The sequence below is a fragment of the Mastomys coucha genome, unplaced genomic scaffold (genome assembly GCF_008632895.1).
Source record: "Mastomys coucha isolate ucsf_1 unplaced genomic scaffold, UCSF_Mcou_1 pScaffold13, whole genome shotgun sequence".
NCBI classification, from domain to species: domain Eukaryota; kingdom Metazoa; phylum Chordata; class Mammalia; order Rodentia; family Muridae; genus Mastomys; species Mastomys coucha.
In genome coordinates, this window is record NW_022196895.1 from 10,123,376 (window position 1) to 10,131,410 (window position 8,035).

An 8,035-nucleotide genomic window follows, 5' to 3' on the forward strand; every position below is an offset into this window, starting at 1 on the left:
AAGCTCTAAATAACTAACATACAATTCACAGACCACATGAAGCTCAAGAAGGAAAACCAAAGTGTGCATGCTTCAGTTCCTCTTAGAAGGAGAACAAAATACTTACAGGAGCAAATATGGAAATAAAGTATAGAACAGTGACTGAAGGAGAGGCCATCCAGAGACTGTCCCACCTGGGGATTCATCCCATATACAGTTACCAAATCCAGACACTATTGTGGATGCCTAGAAGTGCAGGCTGAAAGTGCAGCCTGGTATAGCTGTCTCCTGAGAGGCCCTGCCAGAGCCTTACAAATACAGAGATGGATGCTTGCAGCCAACCATTGGGATGAGTGTGGGGTCCCTAATAGAGGAGTTAGAGAAAAGACGGAAGCAATTGAGGGGACTGCAACCCCACAAGAAGAACAACAATATCAACTAACCAGTCCCCCACAGAGCTCTGTGGGACTAAGCCATCAACAAAGGAGTACACATGGCTCCAGCTGCATATGTAGCAGAGAATGGCCTTGTCAGGCATCAATGGGAGGAGAGGTCCTTGGTCCTATGAAGGCTTGACATATCAATATCAATATGTCCCAGTGTAGGGGAACTGAGGGCAGGGAGGTGGGAGTGGGTGGGTGGGCAGAGAAACATCCTCACAGAAGCAGGGCAAGGGAGGATGGGATAGGGGGGTTTGGGGGGGGAACCTGGAAAGGGGATAACATTTGAAATGTAAATAAAGAAAATATCCAATAAAAAAAGAAGAGTACTTTTATACTGTGTATGAAACCATATCTGCACATTTTATAGATGAACACATGGAAATTTAGGAAAGTGAAAGGGTCTCAGGCATAAGCAGCAGGGGTGGAATTGGAGCACAGCTCAATCATTGTATACTTAATCATGATGCCTATGTTCCACCACACATTGATGGTACTGCTATAATTCTGTCATCTGATATAATATTATTTTGAGGAGAAACTAGAGCCAGGCATGCCATTGTTCTTATATAAGCAAGAGCTGGGAGGACTCTGATGAGACTGGGTGACTGTAAAATCAAGATTAAGGGGGATCTGAGAATAATTCCTACATGTTCCATTGGGCTTTTAGAGGTTGGCATGGAAGAGAAAATGCTCATCATGGGGCCTTGGAATCCTACCGTGGCTTGGTAGCTTTTTGCTGGGTGGACACATGAATACAGAAATGCAACCCAGGTTCTGCAGACCCCTGAAGGGCTAAGATCCCTTCAGGTGGGCTCTGGGTGGGGATGCCCAGGATTTAGTTAATTCTCTTTCAGGCCTTATACAGGGCATCCCGGAGGTGGGAGTTTTGGGAAGGTTTATAGCTGACAGAGAAGGCCAGCTGAGCCAGTGAGGGGCAGATGCTGTGCCTAGTGCCTGAGAAGATTGGATTCACAAGGATGAGCTGGACAAAGCTGCAGCTTCTACTTCTTCTTCTTCAGCAGTGTGTCTCTGAGAGCATCATCAGTGATGCTCACATTTTCCTAGTAAGGCCTGGAGTGAATCCTGGGGGAAAGCGGTTTACCCAGACAGGGCACATTGGATTCTGCCCAGAGTTTACAGTGACTCATTTGGATGGCCATTTATTAATGAGGGTTGCTCTGTGGCCTGCTGTGGTTTGAATGTGAACTAATTCCCCTTGGTGGGACGGTCTTGGAAACTTGTGGAATTTTTAGGAGGTAAAGTCCTGCTGAAGGAAATAGCTCACACAGGGATGGTCCCGAGGGTGTTATAGTCTGGGCTTCCCTTCCTGTCTCTTCCTTGCTTCCTGACTGCAGCACAGTATGACCAGCCTGCTTTATGTTTTTACCACCATTGCCTTACCTTGATGAACTCATCCCGTCAACTCTAAGTCCGAATCAATCCCTCCTTCCTTCCCTTGCTTCTTTCAGCACAGAGGCCTTCCTGAAACCACACTTTTGTCACAGTCTACAAGGCACTGGGTCTAGGTCACTGTGGGACTCAGACCTTTGCCATGTGTGCTACTTGCTGCCTGGTCTTTGCTCTGTCCCAGGAATTGGAAACTCATCTCTGCCCTCGCCTTCCTGTCTGCCTAAACTTGCTTTCTCTGCTCCCGGAAGGGCAGGCCTCCTTGCCTGTTGCCAGTCTGAGCTTCGGTACCTTCTCAGTGCCTAATCCGAGAGCGCCTACAGCCTGCTCTGTCAGCCGTCGATCTTCTTCCCTGCATCTTCCCCAGTCACAGAGAACCTGCCTTCTCTGATCGCCCGCTCTGTCTTCCTGTGAGCTTAAGCTCAGAAGAGGCAGAACTGTGTCTGATCTGTTCACTGTTATGCCCCCGACTCTTAGGGAGGTGGCCAGCACGCAGTGGAGTTTCAGCAAACATCTTTGGAGAAAATGAGTGAATCAGAATATTCCTCTTCGTGCATGGAACTCAGTTTTACAACAACATATTCCATCTTGCTTTCTGTAAAACTCCCTGGCTTCTGGTTTGAGATTCACAACTCTAGCTCTAAAACTATGAACCAAGTAGAGCTGGCTCTTCATAAGACCCCAGGGAGACTCATATCAGAGAAGCCACTACCACGTGCCCTACTGTAAAGGGTATACAGGCAGGTTATAGGGTAGCGGTTTTATAAATGCTTCATATTTTTCATTTCTCTGCTTACTAAAGAGAAAAACTATCTTTGCTTGACTGGGGTTCTGCACTTACAGAAGTTCAAAGGTCTGGGGAGATAGTGCAGTCAGTGAGGTGCTTGGCTGTGGAAGCGTGAGGACCAGAGTTCAATCCTCAGTGCCCAGATTTAAGAAGAAGAGGAAGGAGAAGGAAGGAGGAGAAGCAGCAGCAGGAGCAGCAGCTGAGTGGGGCTGGAGAGATGATCCAGTGTTAGGAGCACTTACTGCTCTGGTATAGAACCCAGGACTCATATGGTGGTTCATAGCCATTTGCAACTCCAGATCCAGTGCCTCCTTCACCTTCTTTTGACGTCCAAGGCACGCACATTGTGCACATACATACATGCAGGCAAAACACACACGCATGTAAAGCAAAATACAAGTCTGCAAGAAAATTCGAGCAAAGCAGTATGCGTCTGTAATCCCAAACCTGAGGATGCAGACCTTGGGGCTCGCTGGCCTGTGTAGCGGATTAGGTGAACTCCAGGGTCCGTAAGGGGTAAAGCGCTGGAGGAAGACGCGGGACATCAGTCTCTCTGGCTCATGCACAGACTCACATGCTTATGTGGGAATACCCACATGCATGCTGGCAGGAACTCACAACACACACACACACACACACACACACATACACACACACAACTGAGAAACAGTGAAAGACATGTGGGTAACTGTCTCGAGAATGTGCTGTTTATGTTTTACTGGATACAGCCATTTTTGTTCTCTCCTGAAGCAGATTTCCTATCTCTCTCTTCTTAAGTCTAAGGAAACTAAGAGATACAGAGAATGTTTCTCAACTATCTTCACCCAGTAACTAACCCCAGACACACCCATCTGTCTTTGAGAAGTTCCAGCCTGCTTGAAAGCAGTTCCCTCTCCTCTGTTGCCCTGGCAACTCATTCTCCTCCCCGTTTCCACTAGCTTCTCCTTCAGCTTCAGGGCTGTCTTCATCTGGACATCTCGCTGACATTTGAAATTTAGCACAACATGATAGCAGATTTTCACACCACCTCCGGAAGTTTCACTTCAGACTAGGGAATACGATCTGGGATGTCTCTCCCCCTTTTCTCTGACTAGGAGCTCATGAACTCTAATTGTGTATGGAGCTCTCTTGCCCTCCTATTTTCCTATGAAATTAGGTTGAAGAGGACGGGTGGGGGGGGCGTGGGTCTCAACCAGGTCTATTGCCTCAGTATCACCATGATGGAAGTGTGTCTCTAAAGCTCATATGTGGTAATCTTTGCCCTGGTGCAGCATCTTTTCCTGGTTGCAGCTGGGCTGGGATGCATACAGCCATCTTTTGCTGATGCAGGTGAGGCTGTCATGTGTGGGTTAATGTTTCTCCCTCTAGTGACTTCTGCTCATATCAGATTGAATTAGTTATGATAACAGATGGTTAGAAAACCAGAGCCTTGTATTTGGTCTCTTCCAGATGTATCCATTGGCCTTCCACTGTTCATCCTAAGTTAAAGTGGCATGTCCCCCTCACTGGGTAGGATCCTTTTGCTTTGACTTCTAAGCCTCCGAACCACAAGAAAAAGCAAATATCTTTCCTATACAACCTAGCCAGTCTCAAGATTTTTTATAGGGCAAAAGAAAATAGAGGAACACAATACTCTTTAGCACACACCTCTTCCACCCACAGTCCAGATCCTAAGACCCATGTAAACAAGCTGAGGATTCCATCACACAGCCCAGCTCCAGCTCCAAGGGATCCAACACCCTCTCCTAGCTGCTCTATACACACAGATATGTATAGTCCCCCTGTACATATACACACAGAGTCTCTCCCCACTCTCTCTCTCTCTCTCTCTCTCTCTCTCTCTCTCACACACACACACACACACACACACACACACACACATACATAAACACACACACACACACATGCATGTGTGCTCTCTCTCATAAATATATATGAAACTGAAAACACTCAGAAAGAAGTATGGCAGGCTAAAGGCTGTTACATAAGTCAATATAAACGATTTTAATGCACCAGTTTAAAAACTATTCCATCTGAGCTCAGGGACTCTTATGGAAGAATGGGGGAAGGATTGCAGCCCCTAAGGGGATAGGAACTCCACAGGAAGATCCACAGAATCAACTAACCTGAATCCTTGGGGCTCTCAGAGACTGAACCACCAACCAAAGAACATACACAGCCTGGACCTAGGACTCCCTGAACATATATAGCAGATGTGCAGCTTGGACTTCATGTGGGTCCCCAACAACTGGGGCCGGGGCTATCCCAAAAGCTGCTGCTTGTCTGTGGGATATGTTCTACTAGCTGAGCTGCCTTGTCTGGCCTTACTGGGAGAAGAAGTACCTATCCTCGCAGAGACTTGAAATGCCAGGATGGGGGGACACACAGGGGGATCCACCCACTAGAAGGAGAAAGGGAGGAGGAGATGGGAGAAGGATCATGGGAGGGGGTGACTGGGAGGGGTCAATGAGGAAGATGTAAAATAAATAAGTTAAAAAAAACTATTCCATCTTTTCTTAACCTACAATACCTAACTATGGACAAGAGATAACCTCAAACTAAGAGAATGGAGGAGACGATACACAAACAAGTATGTATAATACACCATCAAAGGGAAAAAAGGGGTTGAGAGCCTTCACATCAGCCTTCACAGGCTACAGGCTGTTCAACAGTCATTGAATCAAAGAAGGGGTGCCGTAAAACTAGAGCTTGAAGCGGTCATAACAAGCACATTTGCACAGTGTCTTTCTACTGAGGGTATTGGCTTCAATACTCACCGAGTAGGAGTAGGGATTAGCAAAAGACAAGGCAACACGGAACACAGACATTTTGAGTTTTCTTTAGGTGAAGACTGTGGCAAGCAAGTGCTGAGGCTCCAGATGTTTACTGCAGGTCCTCCTTAGGGTTACTATTACTGCCATGAGACACCATGACCAAAAGCACCTTGGGAAGGAAAGCGTTTATTCTGCTTCATATCCAGAGTCCTCATGTTTTCCCAGGATGGGCTTTACCCACTGAGCTGTCTTCTCAGCCTCGCGGCTCTATCTTGAAGTAGAATTTCCCTGGGGCTGAGGGTGAAACTCCTATTTACCCTTCTTGGGCCAGTGGCTCCTTCTGAGGGGGCCTCTGTGAGCCGGAAGGATGAGGAGCCGGCCTCGGTTCAGACGAGAAGCGTGCTTTCACCACCCTGGCATGGATGAACGTGCATTTGCCACGAGTGAGCTGGTTGCAATTAACATGTGCTATGTGGTTTTAATAGTTCTTTAATCTGTTAAGGTATAAAAATTTATAGTGCAATTTTAGAATCTCGGGGAGAAAGGCTAAATTGCATAAAGTTAACCTGTTTCCCAAGATCAAAATTGCTGTGGTAGCATCCACAGAGGCAGCCCCTATTGCAGTTCACTTGTCTTTTCTTGGTGGCCTTACTTTGTCCCTTACTTAGAAGTCACTGGAAACTGGAGTTACCTCTCCAAAGAAAGTAAACAAGACTACGTGCCGTATGAAACGAAGAGAAGAAAAGAGCGTTAGGTAAATACCAGACTACTTATTTTACGATTTCTAAATGTCATTTTTTTTTGCTCCAATATTGACTTTTTATGGAGGATAAATTATAGATCTGCAGCACCGTAGAGGCCAGGGTTGCCTTTCTTTGACACAGCTGGCCAAAGTTAAGATCTGAAGTCATGGTAATTAGTTATGAGTTTCTTAGTGTAGCAGACTGGGCTACAGAGAAAATTCTGTGAGGTGACCCCTGTGGGAGGGGGTGGTCCACTAGGGAAAGGGCCAGATTGGGTAGCAAAGGAGCACACAGCAATATCCCAGTCTTGTTACAGTGAACAGATGTTGCCGCCGGCAGTTGCTTGCAAAAAGGAAATACAGTTCAATCCCTTATTTGTCTGACCAGCTTCTCCAAGAACTGGCTTCGAGGCAAATTATTTCAGGGTTGCACAGGCTGCTAAAAGACGGTGGAATTGGAGGCTATCGTGGTCCTTGGCAACCCGAGGCCTCAGAAATGATGCTGTGAGGAGCGAGAAGGGTTGAGCTGGGGTCAGGAAGAGACCTGAAGCCAGAAACCAGGTCACCAGGCTGGAGGCAGTGGGGAGGGCAGCTCTTCAAGGAGAGAATTCTTCAAGTAGCTAAAGGGAGCTGATGAGCTCTGTGAGGGAGGGAGGTCAGAGTCAGGGAAGGAAGCGAAAACTGAGTTAGGACGTGGATTGTTCAAGCTGGCTACACGGAGACATGCTGCTTTAAAGAAATGTAGATTGAGTGAGGTAAATTGAATTTACAGAGTCAAAAAGAAGTTAATTCAGACCGGTGGGGAGGGGCGGTCTTTTGTTTTGCTTAGAAAAGAGCAATTTAAAGCTGAGTTGTACCGCTAACTTGTTTTCCAGCCCACTTGAGTGGAGAGACACGTCTACAGTACTTTCCTGATTTGGTTTGCCAAGAAGCATTTCCCTATTAGAAGTTGAAGACGAATACTGTGTATGACAAATGGATAATTACTGAAATTTTGAATTCGTTCTCTATCTCGCATTCTTGATGCTACTGCTTCTGCCCTTTGCAAGCAATGATACCAGGAACAGTTAGCAATGAAGCCAATGTTAAGTCTGGATATTATTTGTATTTTTGCTAGCGGACGTGCACAGTACTACTGTGTAAATCTGTCGAGTCACATATCTGTGTAGGCTACATGCCGGGTATGGTTGGTCTAAGAGCTTTACAGTCTTGGGAGATGGCTCAGTGGGTAAGTGCTCTTGCTCCCTCCCTAAGCATGGGGACCTGGGCCAGAATTTTCCAGCACCCACATGAAATGTAGGGTGTGGCCACATGGGCATTGCTGGGCTTGTTGAACCTGAGAGCTCCCAGTTCAGTGTGAGACTCTGTTTCAGGGGAGTAAGGCAGAAAGCAATACGGCAGGACATGCAGTGTCTTTCACTGGCTTCCATGACAGTACAATACAGGTGCCCCCCCCACACACACACATTATTAGCATGTGCACACAGACATAAGTAAACATTATGAGTGCTGTTGGAATATCTAATATGTTAGAATCCTTGGATTTCATATAGGAAGTGTTGCAGCCTTCTCTCTACATATGAAGAAATCATGGCCCAGTGAAGTTACATGATGTAATGAAAACAGAGAATGATGAGCCAGATTGTAATATCAGAGTTTGGTCTCCTACTGGTAATAATTAATTTCATTTCATGCCCTTTCAAGTAGTTAATGTCATCATTTCTATTGTATATAAAAAGACAGACACGGAGACTTAGAGATTAAATAGTGAAGATTATTTGGTGGAAGAAGTCAGGACTCAATGCCAAATTTCTTGCATTGCATCTTAGCTAGCAGGTAGCCATACACTGGGTTTCTTTAAACCTGTGCTTTTCAAACTTTAATGTACACGTACCTTGAATAA